This window comes from Schistocerca piceifrons, chromosome 4 (assembly GCF_021461385.2).
Source record: "Schistocerca piceifrons isolate TAMUIC-IGC-003096 chromosome 4, iqSchPice1.1, whole genome shotgun sequence".
NCBI lineage: Eukaryota > Metazoa > Arthropoda > Insecta > Orthoptera > Acrididae > Schistocerca > Schistocerca piceifrons.
The window spans coordinates 663,037,527-663,059,279 of record NC_060141.1 but is presented as its reverse complement, the minus strand read 5'-3'; positions in this window follow the sequence as shown (position 1 = coordinate 663,059,279).

Genomic DNA, 21,753 nt, shown 5'->3' with positions numbered 1-21,753 from the left:
TGCTAAATGCTTTAAATTCTTGCTATGATTTAATCTTCAAAATTTAATAATTCTCTTCCTGTTAATATTTAATTAATTAACTTACGTCGTTCAGATTTCGTAACGCTGACGGCGTTGAAATTTAAAGTTGTTCAGTCCATATTTTGTTTTCTTTGAATTGTTGCGAGCCAACGATGGTGCAATGCTGTTCCCTATCAAGTCTACACATTTATAAAAATCAGGTCCAGGAAACACTTTTGTGATCACGGTTGCGATTTAGACGGTATTCGCGTAATTGTACTGATTAAGAGTTATAATTTCAGAAAATTGCAGGTTCGATTAAAGCTGTGTGCACTTTTGCGCGTGTAATGAAAATATTGTTAACACGTCGCGTAACAAAAAGTAACATGCGAATCACAACCGTGGTCAAACGAAGAAAATATATGATGACATAAATGTTCTTCGCTGTTATTCAGGACAGGTTTAGATTAAACACCGCAATTTTCAGTCTTTAGAAATCACAAGACAATACACTTTAGAGATATTTGTTTTGAATAACTTGTATTTACCTTTTCTTACACAATATGGTGATTGTCCGCAAGGATTATCTCTCTCTCTCCTTTTTATAGCTTTTATACATTCACATTACATACATCGATTAAGAAACTTTTCTTTGTCTACCGACCAGTACGAGAACAAAATCCGCCCAGACAAAATGTCTTACATAGAATCAGTTCTCACTTAACAATCATATATAGTTTCGTAGTACAAACAATGCTAGTTTATTCCGTGCACTAGAAAGTCTTTGATTCACTGAGCAAAAAAATTAAAATAATAAAATTGTAATTACATTTTTAATATCGTCAATTCTTCTTTATATCATGAAAATCAGGTTTGACATCGTCGTAATATTATTTTTCATCGTTGTAGCACTATAACATTCCGAGGTATAACTACTCTGGACCTGGAACAAAGCTTCAGAAACGCTTGGCACGAGACGATAAGGAGATTAATTTGCTCGACGAAACATGTATGGAACATGACACTGCATACGCTGCAAAAAAAGATCTCTCAATTCGTCACATTGCAGATAGGATTTTAGCTGATAAGGCTAAAGCGATACGAAGAAGAAAGGATATTGGTATAGGTCAACGAATCGCAGCATTTGCAATTGATAAAACAATGCGTGGAAAAATTAAGTTGGGTTTAGGAGTGATGAATTTCAAGCGAGTAATGAATGCTGCACGTTGTGCACTAAACAAGAAGAAGGAGAAGGGCGAGAAGCAGAGCTGTTTGAAGAACTGTATCCTGACAGCAATGTACGCAGCTAAAGACGCACAGAAGCAGGAAGGTGGGGGAAGAAGAATAAGAGGATCGGTTAAGGCACCTCAAGTTCTACCAATACCCAAGACATCTGGTGGTTTTCTTCGATTTCTCATCCAAGCCCTCTCCGCGCTTTCGTCGGTAGGGTCCGTCGCTGGTGGTGCTGCAGTTATTGACCCAAAACTCCCAAGCGCAGTTAGAAGAGGCAAGTAGACATAACCGTATGATGGAAGCAGCAGATATTGGAAAAGGACTACACTTGAAACCGTACAGGAGAGGGCTTAGTATATTCATAAATAAAAAAAGCCCATTAGCGATCCTACCAGATCGACCACTCACAAATACTGATCTTCTTAAGTTTGTAAGAAAAAAAAAAACTGCAACATTCCAAGATTCCGTGGTGTGTTTATGCGGGATACATTACCGAAGACTATGTGGAAAATTGGTGATTGTGATATTGTCAATTTAGGTGTTGCTGGAGGCCTCGACACCCACTGGGTCTCGTATGTTATGAAAAATGCGGATACCGTCTACTATTTCGGCTCATTTGGTGACCTGCAAACGTCAGAAGAATTGCAATGATACTCCACTCACAGAAGACGTGTGTTCTACAATTTTCGGCGCTATAAGGACTTTAGTACATACCTCTGCGGATATCTGTGCATCATATTTCTCTTGACGTTTACGAAGAAGAAGAGGCGAACTATATAAGGAGGACCATTAAACATTACTTCATCAGTTGAGATGCAGATGCAACGTCATACACTTTGACGTTAAAAGAACGATCATTTGTATTGCATGCAAATTACTTCCCGCCAATTGATTTGAGCATTGGTGAATGGAGTATTGTATTGAGTGGACTGGAGACGTAAAACAGCATCCCAAATATGGTCGAGACTAACAACAAACTGTGTCTGGATAGTAATGCTGAAAAAGACATTGTGGAAATAGAACCGGGTGCATACGATATCGAGGATTTAAATGAAGTCTTTAAACAGTCTGGAGAAGGTATTGAGCTACGTGCAAACATCAATAAACTAAAATGTGAAATAAGAACGGTAAATGCAACAATTGACGTTAGCCAGAAAGGTTCAATAGGGTGCCTGCTGAGTTCCACAAAAGGGCAGGTCTTGAAGGATCCTAGTAAATTTTACAAGTCAGATCAGACTGTTGATATACTTCCCGTCAACAAAACCCAAGTCGAGTGTAACAATGAAACGAACTCCTTTCTCAAAGAAAGTCTGATTCATACTATTTACGGATTCTTTCCCTCAGTTGCAACGGGTATAAGATTCCTGGCAATGCAATATACCTTCCAGTGACAGCTCAGACATTGGACTATTGGGAGCTGCGTATTGTGGAGCAGAATAATCAACTTGTTGACTTTCGTGGTGAGGAAATCATTGTACGTTTACATCTGCGGCAGGATGGGCGTACGGTATAAGACCAGTGCACACAATCCACTGCACGTTACTTCGCTGCCGAACTGCAAAGTGACAACACGTGTTGACTACGACTTTCTTTAATCAGTTGGCTTGAAACTTCGCAATGACGTCCTCTCTCAATATAACCCGTACAGTAGAGTATTATAAGAGAATTGCACGTTAGGAATACTTCTCACGTATACTTTATGCTTCTACCACATTTAAGAAGAACGATGCCATTAGGATTGTCATCCAGTACCAAGATGCACTAACGCTCCCATGCAAGAGTTTCATATATCTACAGCGTGCATTCAAGAAAAACGACGGCAGCGGTACACAGAGATCCAAGCTTACACGTAACGCTTCAGCATTCCTGTTCGAAGAGATACGCTATGAACTCAATGGGGCTGAGATCGACCGTACATGCAATGTCAGCTTAACATTAACCCTTAAAACAAACGTCTCTGCATCACCCGCGGATCTGCATAGTTTTGGAAATGCGGGATTGTTCATGGACGATCTGGAGGATAGAAAAGTTGCAGAGTACAAGCGATTTACTGCATGATTATGGGCTACTTTGTGGACATGTGGCAGGTTATTGTGAACGGTAAACAGTAACTCATTCTGGTATGGAATGCGACGGATAATAGCTCATAGCCGCGCAGGATTATCCTAGCGGTCTAAGGCGCTGCAGTCATGGACTGTGCGGCTGGTCCTGGCGGAGGCTCGAGTCCTCCCTCTGGCATGGGTGCGTGTGTTTGTCCTTAGGATAATTTAGATTAAGTAGTGTGTAAGCTTAGGGACTGATGACCTTAGCAGTTAAGTCCCTTAAGATTTCACACACATTAGTACATTTTTAATAACTCATACATTCAAGAGTATCAAGGAAGCGGAGCGTCATTCTTGGCGTCATTCGTTTGGAGAATGAAATGTATCTCTCGATGCTCTCAGGTAGGACGTCGTCCTTATTTTTCTCCCAGCCAAGTGCTCAACTAGAAAGTGAGTGTCTTACCCGCTTAAAATATGCAAAAAACTAGTGTGTGTCTTGGTAGCTTTTACTTCAAATTGCACGCATTGTGAGCTGCGCCATGGAACTTCCCCGTTAGACGACAGCGGTCGCTACGAGGAGTTTCCGTATTTCCTTCTAGCGGGAGGCCACAAATATAACAATCAACTGCGTTATTATAGAAATCTTCATTCTCCTTCGATTTGGTCATGAGAACTTTCTTGCTGTAAAACTTACCAACTTCCCATGAAATTTTTTCGAGCGCAGCGAGCTGCCAACCCGCAGGATTATCGGCGATATAAGATTTGTAGCGGTTAAGACTGGAATCATAGGATGATACAATTTGGTACACTGCCGCATGTGGTACGTGTTTTTCTGTAAAGGTGGTATGTGAGGCTGTACGGTCACGTTCACAATGGGTCACAGGGGTGGAGAGGCATTCAGAGTCGGCGTACTCTATAAACGGGCATCGCTCCTGGTGACGAGCATTCTTAAACTTTAAGAATTTATTTTTTCCATTAGGCATAATAACAGGTACCGTGACCTTGGAAGCACAATTTACTAGATACGCCACTAATAAATTTTCTGAGCAGAAATAATTCAGGCACTTTAAGCGAATATGCTTTACACGATAGTGTAGTGATAGTTGGGAGGAAAGGAGTCAGGACATGACTTTGATCCAAACATAGTGATAATTATCACCTTTAGAGAAGATCAGCGTGTTTACATGCAACTTAGGCTCTCCGGCAGATTTTGAGAAATATAGGGTCCCGACTACAATATGCTTATCTTGCTCATCTGACTTGATTTTCTTCTCCAGGCCATAAACGTGAACCGATATTAAGGTATTGTGCGCCTCAAATTTAGGCATGGCCTGGATCTTGACGAGGAACTCGATACTATCAAAGTTATAAGACCCACGAATATTATAAATAAACTGGAAGCAGACTTGATCGCATAATTTTTTTTTTAATGTAGTGATCGGTTTCGATCTTGTTATGAGATCATCTTCAGGCCATAGATGTCTGTCGGAGGCGGCAGACGTGGCAACCCTCTTGCTTGTGGATGGTGGTGTACTGTAGAGATCGAAACCGGTCACCACATTAAAAAAAATTATGCGATCAAGACTGCTTCCAGTTTACTTACAATAATTATATATCGCTGTTTAATGTAATTAGAACTGTGTTCTTTAAAATGTTAAACCCACGAATATTATCACCTGCATGCTATGTACTGGAACGCTCAGGATGATCCCTACAATAGTAGTTTCTTTTGCAAGCCAGGATTGACCATGCAAAACAAGCCTCATCGGTTTTATTTTCGACATTAATGCGTGCCCTCTTGTTAGCGATACCTTTAGGGAGCTTCATATAGCTTGACCCTCCATTTACCAGATCATAGACATGTGTATGGATGTCCAGGTGTAGTATTCGACTGAGTGCTTCGGCTGACCTCTGACTTCCATCGCGGAAAACCAGGCCAATGTAGCACTCAACGAATAGTTAGGGAACCACTTGGCGATTGATGTGCTACGCGTTATCACGCCATTTCCTCCCCCCCCCCCCCCCAATACAATAAAGACTTCTCTCTTCAACACCAGAAGCAACTTGAGGGGGGGGGGGGGGGGGAGAGAGATAGTGCGATTGTTCGATGCGAAGCACCGCACTGCACTCTGCACATCCTTTTAATGGCAGGATAACGTAATCATTGATTACTTTGAGAAGCTCCGTTTCAACGACAGGAAGGCACGCAATTAGAAAACCAACAGGGTCGCGATACCCTGCATCTGGGTTCTCGATTCTCAAAGGCGTCTGCAGGTACCGAGTATTATAACTGTGGTGTGGTATCACTGACCTGATGCCTCTAGGCACAGGATCTTCTTTGTTACTATTAATGCTATTCTGCGTTCACCCCGTTGCTTATGGCGATGGGGAGGGGAAAGTCTGTATGCACTGCGGTACACATGCCTTGCTTTTACGGCGATTTTGACGAGGCTGCTTTGATGATGATGATGATGATGATGATGATGATGATGACGGTGGGGATACTGCAGTGCTACCAGGTCAGGCCAATGGGAACAGCCAGGCTGCGGTGATGGTTCCCGATGCTGTTGTTGTTGCTGTGCAGACCTGATGCGTTGGTTTGAGGGGTGATGGTTTGTTGCTCGGACACCAGAGCGGCGGTGCCGGAGTTGTGGCGATAGCGGTGGCGGCGGCTTTGCTCACGGCGACGAGCGGCGCCCTCACAGACGATGTGTTCCTTACTGGGCGCCACTCTGGAGAGGAAGAAGGTATAGCCACCAACCTCATGTCCGCCACACTGTGTTGCGGCTGTGGAGGCTCAACCGCTGTAGAAGAAGAGGTAACAAAAATAATTGATAAGTACAATGCTTACTGCTGCTGGTATGGTGAATGAAACAATTCTGACGAGGACACCGTATTAAGCAAAGTGAATAATTACCGTTTTCGCTCTGGCTCCAAGGCATTAACACTTCATCGGGCGAGTCCCCACACTCTCAAAGAAGTCATCAGCATCATCATCTGAAAGGGCCAGATCACAGCGCCTTTTCTTCTCTTGTAGTACAGTGTACCTTTGTCCTATCCATTCAAGCATGTCATCATCCCCATCAGAGTTAGCATCTGGCAATTGGACTGTCTCGCCTACAACAACAACAAACAATATATATAAACTGAAAAAGAAGTATGGAACAAGAAAATTTTGAATCACTACTATACAAGAAAAAATTACCATGAAAATTATACTCGCATGGCAATCTTTGCTGTGAACCCATCACAGGAAGCTGGGCTTCGAGAGTCTACCATGGTCCAGCCCCTCCTGTCTCGCCTCACACTCCAAGATAAAATCCTGGAGTTGTATTCTAACAAGGAGACGGAATTAATAAGGCGAATTTCACATACACACGAAAATTTACCCTCAAAATACAAATAATTTACCCACTTGGTAATCCTGTCCAAATGGCTCTGAGCACAATGGGACTTAACGTCTGAGGTCATCAGTCTCTAGAACTTAGAACTACTTAAAGCTAACGACATCACACACATCCAGGCCGGCCGGAGTGGCCGAGCGGTTAAAGGCGCTACAGTCTGGAACCGCACGACCGCTACGGTCGCAGGTTCGAATCCTGCCTCGGGCATGGATGTGTGTGATGTCCTTAGGTTAGTTAGGTTTAAGTAGTTCTACGTTCTAGGGGACTTATGACCACAGCAATTGAGTCCCATAGTGCTCAGAACCATTTGAACCAACACACATCCATGCCCGAGGCAGGTTTTGAACCTGCGACCGTTGTAATCGCGTGGTTCCAGACTGTAGCGCCTAGAACTGCTCAGCCACACCGGTCGGCGGTAATCCTGTCTCCATAACTCTATGCCTCTTGCTGCTACACTCTGAATCGCTGCTGCTACCTCTAATCATCTTGGGGAGAAAAAAAAAACCACATACACACAGAGATGATGGTACACAAAACAAGGAGAACAGCAGTGGCCAGAGGACAATGGAGGTTGGTTGTGGGTTTATATATAGATTGAGGCGACCAATGAGAGATCTTCATTTGAATGTACAGCCAATGAGAATCTTTTATGGAATGTCACTATTTCCTGGAAGAGCTTGATGCGACCACCGTCTCCCTCTCCTAATAACAAGACTGCTTTTATGATAAACAGTGTTTTAGCAAGCGTGCACACACATGATGAAGGCTTTTGGCGGTGAGAAGTTTACTGTTAGTGCGATGTATGTTGAAAGCACGACAATACGATTTCCAGGAAGGGTAACACATGATGCCTCGTTCGGACCTTCAGGAAGAAAGCAATCAGTGTTATTCTGGGCTATTTTCGCGAACAGGTCCTGTCTTATTTCTTAACTTTTTTTTTCCACAAAAACAGTTAGGACAAGAACTTCCATGAATACAAGCTGAGTGATAACGAAAGCTCCTACAGTAACAAAAGCGACCGTTAACTATTTCTGCAACACTTTACAGATTCCGAGAAGTAACTGCTACGTAATGGATGAGCTCTCCCATTACGATTGCTAGGAATAATGCATCCCTTGTTATTCTGGGAAGCATTGCAAGAGAATTCTATAGGGCGTCCAGAGGGAGACTTGACTGTTATTTACATAGACATGTGACATTTGTATATGACTGACAACCTTTTAGCTGCGCTTGAAATGGTGAGGCGCTAGGGAAACATCTCTCGCTCAGCAATTAGGCCTGCTCAAATACAAAAGCTATGCATCAGCTAGCTGAATATGTGCACACCTAGATGCATCTCGCATGTGGGAACGGCTCGAGCGAGCTACCTTGGGGGCTCTGTAGGGAACAGATCACTGATATGTGGTCATCAAATTTCTTAACGATAGCTCGAAAACGTTTTTACATGTTAAGAGTGTATGTGCACCGCATGTTGTGAGAGAGTTTGTGCAGCATTGTGCAGGTACTATTTTTTCACAATTTTACGCGTACTGAATGTGTCTATGCAGCAGTGTACTGTATTATTTCGGTAATTTACGCGTAGTTTGGATGTCTGTAGGCTGAGAAATGCATTATTTCGACAGTTTACAAATAGTAAGCGTTTTAGCAGACATTATTTTGACAATTTACGAATTGTTTACGTGTCTGTACATCAGCATACTGCATTAGTTCGATGATTTACGGGTAGTTTGTATGACTGCAGGCTGTGTGACCCACTGTACGCCAGGGCGAGTGTTTTGTATCAGCATAATAAATACACTATGAGAAATCCATCCCTAAATAAACTATTCCAGCTTCCACTGAAAAAATAAATAAAAGTACACTCCTTCCTCTCTCCTGCAGCTGGACACCGGCTGAGTACTTTCCCATCATTTTTCCCCAGACTGCCGTGGGACGACAGCACCCTCTAGTTGCAGTACTGTGTAGTAGGTCAGTTGGACTCTCGACCTCATGGTGGACACACTGGATGGTGCTACTTCCTGTGACAACTAAAATTATTTAAACAAACACTGCATGAAAGTGAAGACTTACGTCCGTCCTATCCAGCAGTGCAGCACCGGCTGAGCCCTTTTCCCACCAGTTCCAAGGAAGAGGTGGAGGTCGGATGACTTAGGATAGTGGAGTTAACCAAAGTGCCGATCTAACTACCATTTTCTTAGGTTAGTCAAGGTACCCAAGTGACCCTTTTTCCACCAAAATTTAAACTTCCCGCCATTTTCTGTGGGAGAGGGAGAGAGGGAAGGGGGAGGGGGTGGGGGAAGGGGGTTATGTTAGAAGAGGTAGCCCAAGTGACCTATTTTCCCTCCAAAATTCAGACTGCTAGAACCAGTCCGTAGAGGCTCCACTGTCCCAAAACAAAGGATGTCTTGTGAATGAATGGAGCTCCTATTGCATTTATCCGCCAAATTACTGATGCTGCCGGCATGGGAACACTGTCCACCTTCTTCCCTGCAGACGAGACTTTCAGCGGCAAAATTATTTAGTCAGATCGCCATATTTGCACTGACAGTTAAACATTGCAAAAGTGGTCTACAGATCGTCAAATACAGGAAGGCATTTCCTCAATTTCTCTGCTCTGCCACTGATGATGGACGCTGGAATATTTCAGCCTGAAACCGATCTCCAACTCGGTTATATTTCACCACATACTGTATCGATGTAGTAAACACGCCATTCGTATCCTGTGCCATGCAAAATCATCGCTTCTACATCTTGCATATAGCTAGGGACCACCTGACACCCTTAGATATACCGCGAAGACTGTTATACAATAGTTGGGTTGGTTCCCCTCGGCAAAGATCCATCACTCTTCCTGGCCCGGACCTGCTTGCTACACCCACCTCCAGACTTTAGGATTACAAGATCACTTGTATTTCCACATGGTTTGTTAGAATATTATATATTGTACGTGATACTTCTCGATATCAATCACATAGCAATATCGCTTATATAGCAGTATATAAAGGCACATTTGCATGCCGTGCGTGAGTTTCCTCGGAAACACGAAATCTTAATTAAATAATTAATCCCTGACAAATAAATAAAGCCTATGGCACAGAACTGCAGCGCTATGCCGCTGATAAAACAAAATATAATTATGACACTCTTATGTTTCATTAAGAAGAAGGAGGTCTTGTAGAATAGCTGAGGCTGGAAGCACGTATATTTTATTAACTGGCACACCGCCATATTTGATGTTATATAAGAACACTGCGAGTTGTAATCTTACTAGGCACTCCATTCTGTAAAGAATTTATATTTATGAAAGTAAGTAGAATTATTTAACTGTAGGCTTATTCGTTGAATATATCTGATTTAACTAACTGTGTAAACTTTTTTATGTTTAGCAGACAGTCACCTCTGTACGACGTATTGACATGGCAGGCAAATTATTCTAATATTGAAATTTTGAGTCCGCACCTACCGCAGCAGTCTTTGGAAATGATTTAAATACGAAGTCCGATTATTTGAGTCTCATTTCATGGTCAATTACGAATAACATTGCATTTACGATGAAGCCATTGTCAAGCGTCTGATACCAAATAATTAAACGTCCACGTTCCAGATAAGCAAATATTAATTACAACCAATCGCTATCATACATAACTAACAATTAATATTTTATTTAATTTAATTTTATTTATTTATTTATTTTATAAGTACCACTTGCAGAGTATAATTCCGAAGATATAGACTGGAAATTATTTCTCTAGATACCCAAAACTTTAGCGAGGTGCAGCGTGCTGTAAACCACTGAGTAACTACAAACTGTCTGCAAAGATCTTTACATGAAAACACGAAAAGAAAACCAGAGGAAATTGATATCCCCACTCGCTAATACCGATTTTGGTGATATAACTGAGTCCAAATCATCCTTATAATTTATAAAGCCAACTACGATGTTTCTCATGTCTAGAGAACCCGGAAACGTGTCTTCCACTCGTCTTTCACCTGCTAGATGTGCACACCACAGTCGATGTTCTCTCAAATAAATAAGGGCAGGAAATGTGCAGAATCAGTAAATTAGACAATTTACATGAGAGGGAATTATAGTCCAGCGCAAATACACGTCCATATCGGAGAACACACACAATCACGAAGGCTGTCCAACACATATTGAGTATTAGTTCGCCATCCAGCCGTCCAGAGGGCGACAGACTTAGGTCAGCTACATTTCTGTGCCCCACCCGGGCTTTCCACTGGGACAGCTCCTGCCGGTAGTGGGAAACATGAATCACTCCCACTACAGACCAATGCCGCTGCGCGCCACGCGCCCCTAGACAGAATCGCCCTAGAAAACGGCGAAAGTTGTCTCGTTTGGACTATTTAATTGATTGGAAATGTTGACAAAATTTAGAGTACTTACAACATTTGCCGGCCGAAGTGGCCGTGCGGTTAAAGGCGCTGCAGTCTGGAACCGCAAGACCGCTACGGTCGCAGGTTCGAATCCTGCCTCGGGCATGGATGTTTGTGATGTCCTTAGGTTAGTTAGGTTTAACTAGTTCTAAGTTCTAGGGGACTACTGACCTCAGCAGTTGAGTCCCATAGTGCTCAGAGCCATTTGAACCATTTTTGAACTTACAACATTTATTTTACCCAACAAGACATAAATTGTGCTAAACAAGTTACAAAAAAACGGTTCAAATGGCTCTGAGCACTATGGGACTCAACTGCTGTGGTCATCAGTCCCCTAGAACTTAGAACTACTTAAACCTAACTAACCTAAGGACAGCACACAACACCCAGCCATCACGAGGCAGAGAAAATCCCTGACCCCGCCGGGAATCGAACCCGGGAACCCGGGCGTGGGAAGCAAGAACGCTACCGCACGACCACGAGATGCGGGCTAAACAAGTTACAGATTGAATTCTCTAAACAACTTACAGATGATTAAACACTCCACTGTGTAGCGCCTGGTTGGAAAAGACAGTTTAACTAGGTGATCAGAGGGTCAAGTACTCTGGCCCTAAAATTGTCGATAACACTAGCTGAATTGACCGGATTGTGATAAGACATTGATTGATCAATTCTACTGAAGTTTCTCTACACAAATGCAGCTGATAACAAGTGGTGAGTACGCCCTGATAATGCCAGAGCTTCAGTATGTTACCCAGTTTAGTTTGTGCAGCGATGTGATCTGCAGCTGTGGAGATGTGTGCGGTGGAGATGGCGCAAAAATCTCACAGTCCAGCGATCAGGCGGACGGATCTCAATTTACTCTCTACCAGAGCCCTGAAATCACAGTAGATTTCTGTTTGTGAAACACCCGTTCGCTGGTCGTATCAAAGACCAGTTTGGCTTACTTATATGACAGAGCACACAAGAATAACAAACGTCAAGACTGGTAAACCAAAAATGTATAAGTGTGCCCTTGGCAAACAACTAGTCCGAGAAGTTAGAAGCCACACTGTCACTACAGGAAGAACTCCACCACAGGCTCCCCAGTCTAAACTACTAGTAAGTGAAGTCAGTCTGAAGACGGGTCCCAAGTACGAACCTCACATGCCAGAGCTTCGACCAGAAGTGTCTCGCACCAGAGAGCATCCCACCTATCAAAAAAAATTCCGTTTTCCCTGTAAGTGCATGAATGACACAAGGCTCTAGAGGCCGTAAATCTCGCCTCCCATATAGCAGCATGAACTCATGTCGAACCAGGGCAAGAGTTAAGAAACCTGCATCTCTGAGAAAAGAAACTGCAAATTACTGGCTTACTTTTAAGTTTTCGCAGAGGGGGAAATGATGATTTACTCTATGGCAACAAGCGATCAGATGCAATCTCACAGATCTTTTTCTAAATCGCTAGGGCCTTGGAGCTTGTTAGTCCTAGCTAAGAGGTCTAATAAAGATTCCATCTCTAAAGTTCCTCAGATGTCGGGGATTTCTTATACAACAAGGGCAGCTGAGGTAAGTGGCTCACTGGCCTTCTTACAATATTGGCGAACATGAAAACCGGTGAATTTTTATTATGCATGACTATGCACACAATTCCCGGTTTATGACTCCCCAGTGTAGATGTGTTCCTTTAGAATGTTGCCCTTGCTCAGGCTTCTGCTGGCACTGTGGCAGGAATTTCGGCATTGTTCTGTTCGAGGCCTATCACAACAAGGGGCTGCCCGGTTTGCACTGTACAGCTGTAGACCTGCCCAGCAAGATTTACTGAGGGATGGACTTGCCACCAATTGCTTTCAACTCCCAACAACCTGTTTCTATGAGCTAAGAATCTTAAAAATACCTCTTGCTTTTAGCGCCCTACCAGGCTCTATCAAAGTCTGCTCAGGCTATTAACTTTTGGGAGCCTTGCTCAAGATGCATCATGTTGTAATAAAATCTTTATAGTTTCCATATGTGAAAAATACGTTAGAGAGTAACTTGTCCTCTCTCATTGCCCCATTCCTGCTGTTGATTTCTGCATTGGTGGTGTCTCACTTCAATATTATTAAATGTGACATGAACCAGAGGAAGTCCTTGAAAATAGTAGGAGAATTTCATTCTGATAACCGATATGTGTGCGAAAAAGGTAACTTTCACAATCAGGATTGCCCATGGCTAAAACACATCCTAGCTTGACCTCATTCATTACAGGGGTCATTCACTCACATGAAGCTGCTAGCCAGCAAAAGTGCATGTAAACATTGCTGTGAGTTACGTTAGACCCAGGGGTCATTGCTACTTCACAGGCTTCTGTTAAACATTTGATGTCCATTTAAAAGGCCTTGCAGCAAAGAAATGTACCCACTCACACCATATTGTGTCATCAGAGATTTCTAATGTCCCTAGTTATATACAATGTCCTGGAGTATGAACTGTTTTCTGCTCGTTGATTTACCCATGCTCTATCACTCTTGTGGTCTCAATCAACAAACACATACATTCTGAAATTCTCAATGAACAGGGAAATAACACGTGAAATCTGTTTGTGTAAATTTGTGTGTTATTTTCTACGACATGGAAACAAATACAGGCACATAATCATTGTCAAGAGCATTAATAAATGTGGAGGAAGAACAGTTCAACTGATTGAGCTCAGCGCGGCTCCCGGTCATGCCATTTATTGCTCGTCATATGGATTTTGTGTTTCTGTCGCCTCATTTTTCTGTTAATTCGACTTACTGCCATCACTAGGTTGCTGGTTTGCTTGCCCATGAGTGGCAGCAGCAGCTCTTATCGATAAGGGCACTATCATACCATCTCTGCAGCGACCGCTAGTATTTCCGGGTCGTCGTATGTCTGGAGTTCAGTCGGGGATGGAGCACCAGTGAGGTGCGGATAGCCAGTACTTGCCGACCGCTGGCCACGCACATGAACTGTCCGATGGAAAGAGACTGGAGTGGGAACAATCGCCTGTTGGTCGTCTCATTTGGCGAAGTGCATTTGGTCTTTTGATGGTCGTCTCATTTGGCGAAGTGCATTTGGTCTTTTGACCGTATCTGGGCCTCTTCAGTCTGTCATCTTGCCGGACGTGAGTCAGTTCCTTCCTCGTGGAGAGATGTCGTCGCTGATGGGCAAGAGGTATCTCTGCATGGGTGGGTCCAAGCCACTGTACCCGGGTCGCCATGTCTCCGAGTTCCCAATGGACATCGAGTTGAGTTGGGTTGGAGCTGCAGTGAGCTCCAGACAGCCAAGACTTGCCCGACCGTTGACAACACTCTTAACTTTAGTGGGGATGACCTTCGTTGTTCGCGGTCGGCCGTCTCATCGTATGACGTGTATTTGGTCTCTGATCGCTTATGGAAACTCTCTCTGTGGGTGACGTGTCATTTCTCCTTGTTGTTCCATGGTGATTGGTTGTAGGGTTGTTGGAGTTCTGGGTGCAAGTGTTTACGTGGAACTGTAGCTCCTGTGACTTCTGCTGAGCAGATGAATGCTGCCTGCATACTGGAGTAGCCAGTAGGTCGATTGCCACAGAGCAGCGAGGAACTCTCCGTGGCGTGAGGTCAGGCCGGGGCACGTGTGGTCGGATTTGTGAGGCACTAGCTGCGAGAGCTGCAAGGTTCATCGCCCACCAAACCTGGATAATGGAGTTGAGTAATCAGTTAACCTGTTACGAAACCTCAAGTGCCATGATATGTCTTTGTACATTGCTGGTTGTTGCTTCCTGGGCTGTTCCCACAAGCAGCAATGTATGTTGTGCTGGTGTCGGCAAATATTGCAGCACAGTCTGTCTGTATTGTGTTTAATTATTGAAATGATTGTAACTTATTAGTGAAGTGCACCGGCATATCTTCTGCCATGTGGCAGTTAATGTTCCGGTTACCTGCCCTGATCGTTAGCGTGGTTTCTTGGCAGTGTGTTTTCCTCGCCATGTTGATGCTGTCGAGCACATTGTGTAGTTAGACAGCCTTGTTGTTATTATTATTTTTTTATTTTTGTGTGGTTATTCTTCCTCAACTGTGTTTAGACGCCAATTGTCAAGACGTAGTGCTGCTTGGATATTTTCGGTTGTTGTGCCGTTGGTCGGGTGGAAGGGAATTGATTATGTTGTTGGTTGGTTCGTCAGCCTCCCTAGGTCGTGCTACCACCCGATTATTTAGTGATACGCTTGGTTGCCTCTCTCACCTAAACTGTTGTTAGAGTTTTCTCCCTAGGCTGACCCTTGGAACACTTCTGAGCACCATTGTTCTGTTGCTTGGGATTGTGATTTTCTTTAGTCTCAAATACTGTACGAGGCCTTCAGCTGGGTATTAATTTAGTTTGTTTTAGAGTTCAGTAAATGGCCTTCAGCCAAACCTTATGTGAAATATTTTAAGATAAGGCCTTCAGCCTACTTAAATTAAGATTTGAAAGGTCTTTATTCAAAAACTTTTTAAAATTTTCTTACTGGAGTTCTTGTTATCCAGGCCTTAAGCCCTCAGTTCTTCTATCTTGTAACTAAGGCCTTCAGCCATGTGTATTCCTTAACGCAATTTTAATACCTTGTGTCCTGTCCTTTAGCTGTATTGTTTCTGAATATCCAAGAGCAAGTGTGATTAAGTGTTTTAAGCAAATAAAGTTTTTATATTTGTGCAACTAGCAGCAACTGATTTGGGCTCCTTTCCACAACATGATCCACTCTGTCCTGCAAAACCAGATTTCACTGATAAATACAATAACTAAAAAAAATATTACATAATGATATTACAGAAAGGTATCCTCTCACAGCCTCTACAAGGGTGACTGGGGAGACAAATTTACGCTTGAAAATGTCATAAGAATTGAGAAAATAGCAGTTAAGCCCACACACAAACCGTGACTGGTAGGACTGAAGAACGGCAATTTTCGTCATAGTGGAATGTCCTCTCACTTAGCACACGATGTGGCAGAAGTTGCGGTCGACATCTTTGGCAACATCTGGCGTCTTGGCAGCATCCAGCATCTTTGCCAGCTTCCGGACTACAGCTGGATGCTTGACCTCATCCTGGTCAGTTCGCAGTCAGCCATCAGGGTATGGCATGACAGTACTACATTTGACATGCAACTCGCCTCCCCGCCCCCCCCCCCCCCCCGGCACAAAAATCCATTCAGCATTAGTGGGACGGGGGACTACCCTACTTTCCCATTTGCCTCTGCATCAGAATGCAGGACATTGGATTAGCTTGCCCTTTGTCGACGGGACACTGTGGTGCCACGCGACTCACTTGTCCCTCGATTAACAGCATGGTGGGTCGCTGGCTGGTGTGGGCCGTGACATCCTATCTGCCATGTTGGTTGAAGAGGGCAATGGCAGGTCTGCACAATCTTCACGTATGGTCAAGTGCCATATTCTCTCACAAATGTCATTACATTGATAAAATCACCGTACAGAAAAAAATTATGAAGAGTACATTTTTTCACTTCATATTTTTTATCTTTTTGTCTACATTTGTGGTATTATTAAAGACGCAATATCCAAAAATAAATTTAATGACTGCAGGGCCCTGTTAATGTTGTATGGACGCAAATTATATGGTGTGAGATGTCTTTGTTTGTGTGTGTGTGTGTGTTTTTGTTAGTTTTTGGTTAGTTATAATCCTGCCATGCTCCCTAATTTTACGCTGGTGCTACCTCCACCAACCTTGCACACTTCTCCAAATACTATACACTAACTTACTCTACTATCCTATGCCTTTGCTAATACTACAGCAGCGAAATTTCAAGCATTTTATTCCTTGTATACTCCTCTTTTATTTTTCGATGTCCGGCAGTGTTGTCTGCTGATGCTGAACTGGTCAGGAAGTGCGTCTACTCACTCAGATGCTGGTGATTTGCCTGAAATACTTACAGTCTCATTTACAATTGTGTACATGTAATTTTAAAATAGTATAATGATGCTTCCTGTATTCTCTTTCAGGATTGCTGCTGCAGAAATGAAACACAAGTATATTGAAATTAATAAATGTGCAGGAAAACCAAATCTCACAATCAAAACAGTTCAACTGATAAATACAAAAACACAAAAAGATATTACATCATGATATTACAGAAAGGTATCCTATTGCTCCCTTCACAAGAGTCCCTGGGGAGACAAATTTTACAATAGAAAGGATGGCACTTGTGCACATGCACAAACTGTGACTGGTAGGACTGAAGAACAGCAATTTGCGCCAGAGTGGAATGGCCTCTCACTCAGGGCATGATGTGTCAGAAGTGGCGGCAGATGTCTCTGGCGCTTCCTCTTGTCTCACAGCATCTGGTGTCTGGGCAGCTACCAGCATCTTGGGCAGCCTATGGACTGCAGCTGGACCCCTGGTGTCATCCTGGTCAGGCAGCAGTTAGCCATCAGCGGCTGGCGTGACAGCATTGCATTCGACGTGCAACCCATACCCTGGTGTAGAAATCCATTCAGTGTTAGCGAGGCGTGGGGCAGCCCAGCTCTTCCCACTCACCTCTGCATCGGAACGCATCTGCCACCACAGGACACTGTATTAGCTCAACTGTTGTCGACAGGACACATCACTCTCGGCACCCTGCTGAGTCGGTTAGGCTCAGCGTGCGCGCCGACTGTTGTGCCACATGAGTCGCTTATTCCTCGAATAGCGATCTGGCGGGCCGTTGGCCGCTAGGGGGTTGCTGTCGGCAAATGGTGGCGTCGCGCTGTCTGCGCTGGCTTGAGATGTGCTGCCTGCACCAGTAGACAACTGGACTGCATGACATAGGCACATCAGCTGGTCACGGCCCAGTTCTGTCACAGCAAGCAATCTGGTCCCCCCCACTCACCTGGGCAGCTACAAGTGCTCCGTTCACCCCTCACTGACTGGCGTGGAACATGTCGTCAAGTCTGCCATGTTGGTTCTGGAGTCTGCACAATCCTCAAGGGTGTTCATGTGCCATATTCTCTCACAGTGTCATTACATCGATATAATCCATTTACATGAAAGAAAATAATTATGAATACAACTTTTTCTTTACTTAATATGTTTATTTATTTATTATATTACTTAGGACGCAAATCCGAAAATGAATTTAATTGACTGCAGGGCCCTGTTAACGTTGTATGGAAGTAAGTTACGTGGTGTGAGGTGTCTGTGTTTGTGGTTCACGGGTTTTTGTTAGTTTTTGGTTAGTTCCACTCCTGTCACGCACTCTAATTTTATGTTGTCGTTACCTCTATACCTCCACTAACCTTGCAGACTTCTCCCAATACTATATACTAACTTATTGCACTATCCTATGCCTTTGCTAATACTACACAGACGAAATTTCATGCATTTTATTCCTTGTATACTCCTCTTTTATTTTTCGATGTCCGGCGGTATTATCTGCCGATGCTGAAGTGGTCAGGAAGTGCGTCTACTCACTCAGGTGCTGGTGATTTGCCTGAAATCTTTGCAGTCTCATTTACCATTGTGTACATGTAATTTTAAAATAGTATAAGGATCCTTCCTGTCTCCTCTTTCAGGATTGCTGCTGCAGAAATGAAACACGAGCATACTGTATTTTATATACATATAAATAAATTAATAAATGTGCAGGAAGAACATATATCTCACAATGAAAACAGTTGAACTGATAAATACAAAAACACAAAAAGATATTACATAACGATATTGCAGAAAGGTATCCTATCACTCCCTCTACAAGAGTCCCTTGGGAGACAAATTTTATAATTGAAAACATGGCATTTATGCACTCGCACAAACTGTGACTGGTAGGGCTGAGGAACAGCAATTTGCGCCAGAGTGGAATGGCGTCTCACTCAGTGCATGAGGTGGCAGAAGTGGCGACAGACGTCTCTGGCGTTTCCTCTTGTATCGCAGCATCTAGTATCGGGGGCAGCAACCGGAATCTTGGGCAGCTTGTGGACCTCAGCTGGACCCTTGGTGTAATCCTGGTCTGGCAGCAGTTAGCGTTCAGCGACTGGTGTGACAGCATTGCATTTGACATGTAACCCATCACCGGGTGCAGAAATCCATCCAGTGTTGGCGAAATGTGGGGCAGCCCAGCTCTTCCCACTCACCTCTGCACCGGAACACGCCTGCCAGCAAATGACATTGTATTAGCTCACCTGTTGTTGACGGGACACATCACTCTCAGCACCCCACTGAGTCAGTTAGGCTCAGCGCGCGCGCCGACTGTGTTGCCACATGACTTTCTTCTTCCTCGAATAGTGGTCTGGCGGGCAGTTGGCCGCTAGGGGGTTGCTGTCGGCACATGGTGGCGTCCCGCTGTCTGCGATGGCTTGTGATGTGCTGCCTGCACCTGTAGACAACTGGGCTGCATGACATAGGCACATCAGCTGGTCACGGCCCAGTTCTGTCACAGCAGGCAATCTTGCTCCCCACTCACCTGGGCAGCTACAAGTGACTCATTACATCTCCCCACTCCCATCGCCCCTCACAGCCTGGCGTCGGCCATGTCTTCGAGTCTGCCGTGTTGGTTCTGGAGTCTGCACAATCCTTAAGGGTGTTCATGTGCCATATCCTTTCAAAAACGTAATTACATTGATATAATCCATTTACATAAAAGAAAATAGTTATGAATACAACTTTTTCTTTACTTAATATGTTTGTTTATTTATTTTATTACCAAGGATGCAAATCCAAAAATAAATTTAATTTACTGCAGGGCCCTGTTAACGTTGTATGGATGTAAATTGTGTGGTGTGAGGTGTCTTTGTTTGTGGAGCACGTGTTTTTGTTAGTTTTTGGTTAGTTCTACTCCTGTCACGCACTCTAATCATATGCTGGCACTACTTCTATACTTCCACCAAACTTGCAGACTTCCCCCAATACTAAATACTAACTTATGCCACTACCTTTGCTAATACTATCTTAGCGAATTTTCATGCGTTTTATTCGTTGTATATTCCTGTTTTATTCTTCGATGTCCAGCGTTGTTGTCCGCTGACACTGAAGTGGTCATGAAGTGTCTGCTCGCTCAAGAGTTGGTGATCTGCTGAAATCTTTGAAGTGGCATTTATTATGATGTAGACGAAATTTTACATACAAGGATGCTTCCTGTCTCCTCTGTCAGGATCACTGCTGCTGAAATCACAGAAAAGCATACTGAATTATAGATGCATACATATTTTTTCTAGTATAAGTCTCATCCAACGTCCATCATTTCGTTTCTGCTTCCTATTTCCGGGTCTGGGGTGGTTCGCCACTCCACCATGACTTGCACTTGTCCGTGCTAATTCCCCATACACAATATTTCGCCGACTGCACAAAATTCCACCACGAGACAGGCTACATCGCATGACAGGCGATGGCTCATATCACACCGAGTCTTAGCGCCGACATGCACCCAAAGCGTGGACTGCTAACACCATACAAAACACATTCGAAGATCGGGAATACACACGCTCATAACACAGTGTGTCTTAGCGTCGACACGTGCCCAAAGCATGGGCTGCTAACACCGTACGAAACAGATCCGGAAGTCGAGACGCTCATGCTCTATGGCACGAGTTACCGTCTTGACGCCACGAAGAACATCAAGTGAAGTACATCCGTCCTTTGGATGGTGTACAAGTAACCACGGAAAGTAAACGGAAAAAATTTCATCGACCATGGTGATAAATGTGAATGGTGCGACAGAGTACGGTGCTCAGTTGCAGAAAGCGGACAACAATTGTGAGGTCCAAAGAAATAATAGCAGTACTTAGTTGTTTGGAGTACTCAGCATTGCAACGTGCCTGGTTTGATATGCCACAAAAAGCGCCAATTAGTGATGATGTATAACTGGCAACGGAATTTGAATTCAATCTGCCAACTTCCAGTCAATGTTGGCATGAAGATGTCACAAATATGCAACTCATTTAACCACATTCAACAAGGACTCAGGCTGAAAACTAATGGAAATGACAAACAAACAAAATAACACTGAAATACAACAAATGGAAACCTACGCTAGGCAACACAATTTCAACATTAAATTACTTTAAACTGTTCATCCATGGAGACTATTTACATACTGCACCTTCTCTGATCTATAAATCTACTATGTACACTTAAGCTACTAATAGCCTGACATGACATATGTGGTGGATGCCAAGAGATTTCCTTGATTTCAAGGTCTCGAGCTCTAGAGAGTTCAAGTGAGCGGTTCTCCGGACATGGACAGGTCCATAATGGATAGGATAGAATTTATGGCACAGCTGTTTCTGTTTGTTAGATAAACGGAAACTTCTAACGAGCACTTTTTGGCCAATTCGGTACTCTCTCTCGGGTGCTTTTCTGTCCCAACTGTCTTTCCGTTTCTCTCCTGCCTCAAGCAATGTCCTGAGCGCAAGGTCAAGAGCTTGTCGGTATTGTTCTCGAGTTCGCGGGAGAAAATTTACAACTTCACGGATGAGATCTGTAGGTTGCATGTTCTTGAGAACTGTTACTGGTGCCATTTTAGTAACACGGTGTGGCCACTCGTTCATTACGTCCTGGAAGTCACGTAGGAAAATATCCCAGGTGGTATGTCCCTTCGCGCAGTAGATACGGCAGAGGTTTCCCAGACTTTTCATCACTCTCTCTGCTGGCGACGGTTTCGGATGTCGTGTGGAAGGGAATATGGGTTTGATTCTGTGTTTCCGCAACATCTTTTTCCACTTCTCTGACCGGACCTGAGGTCCGATGTCGGAGGTGATC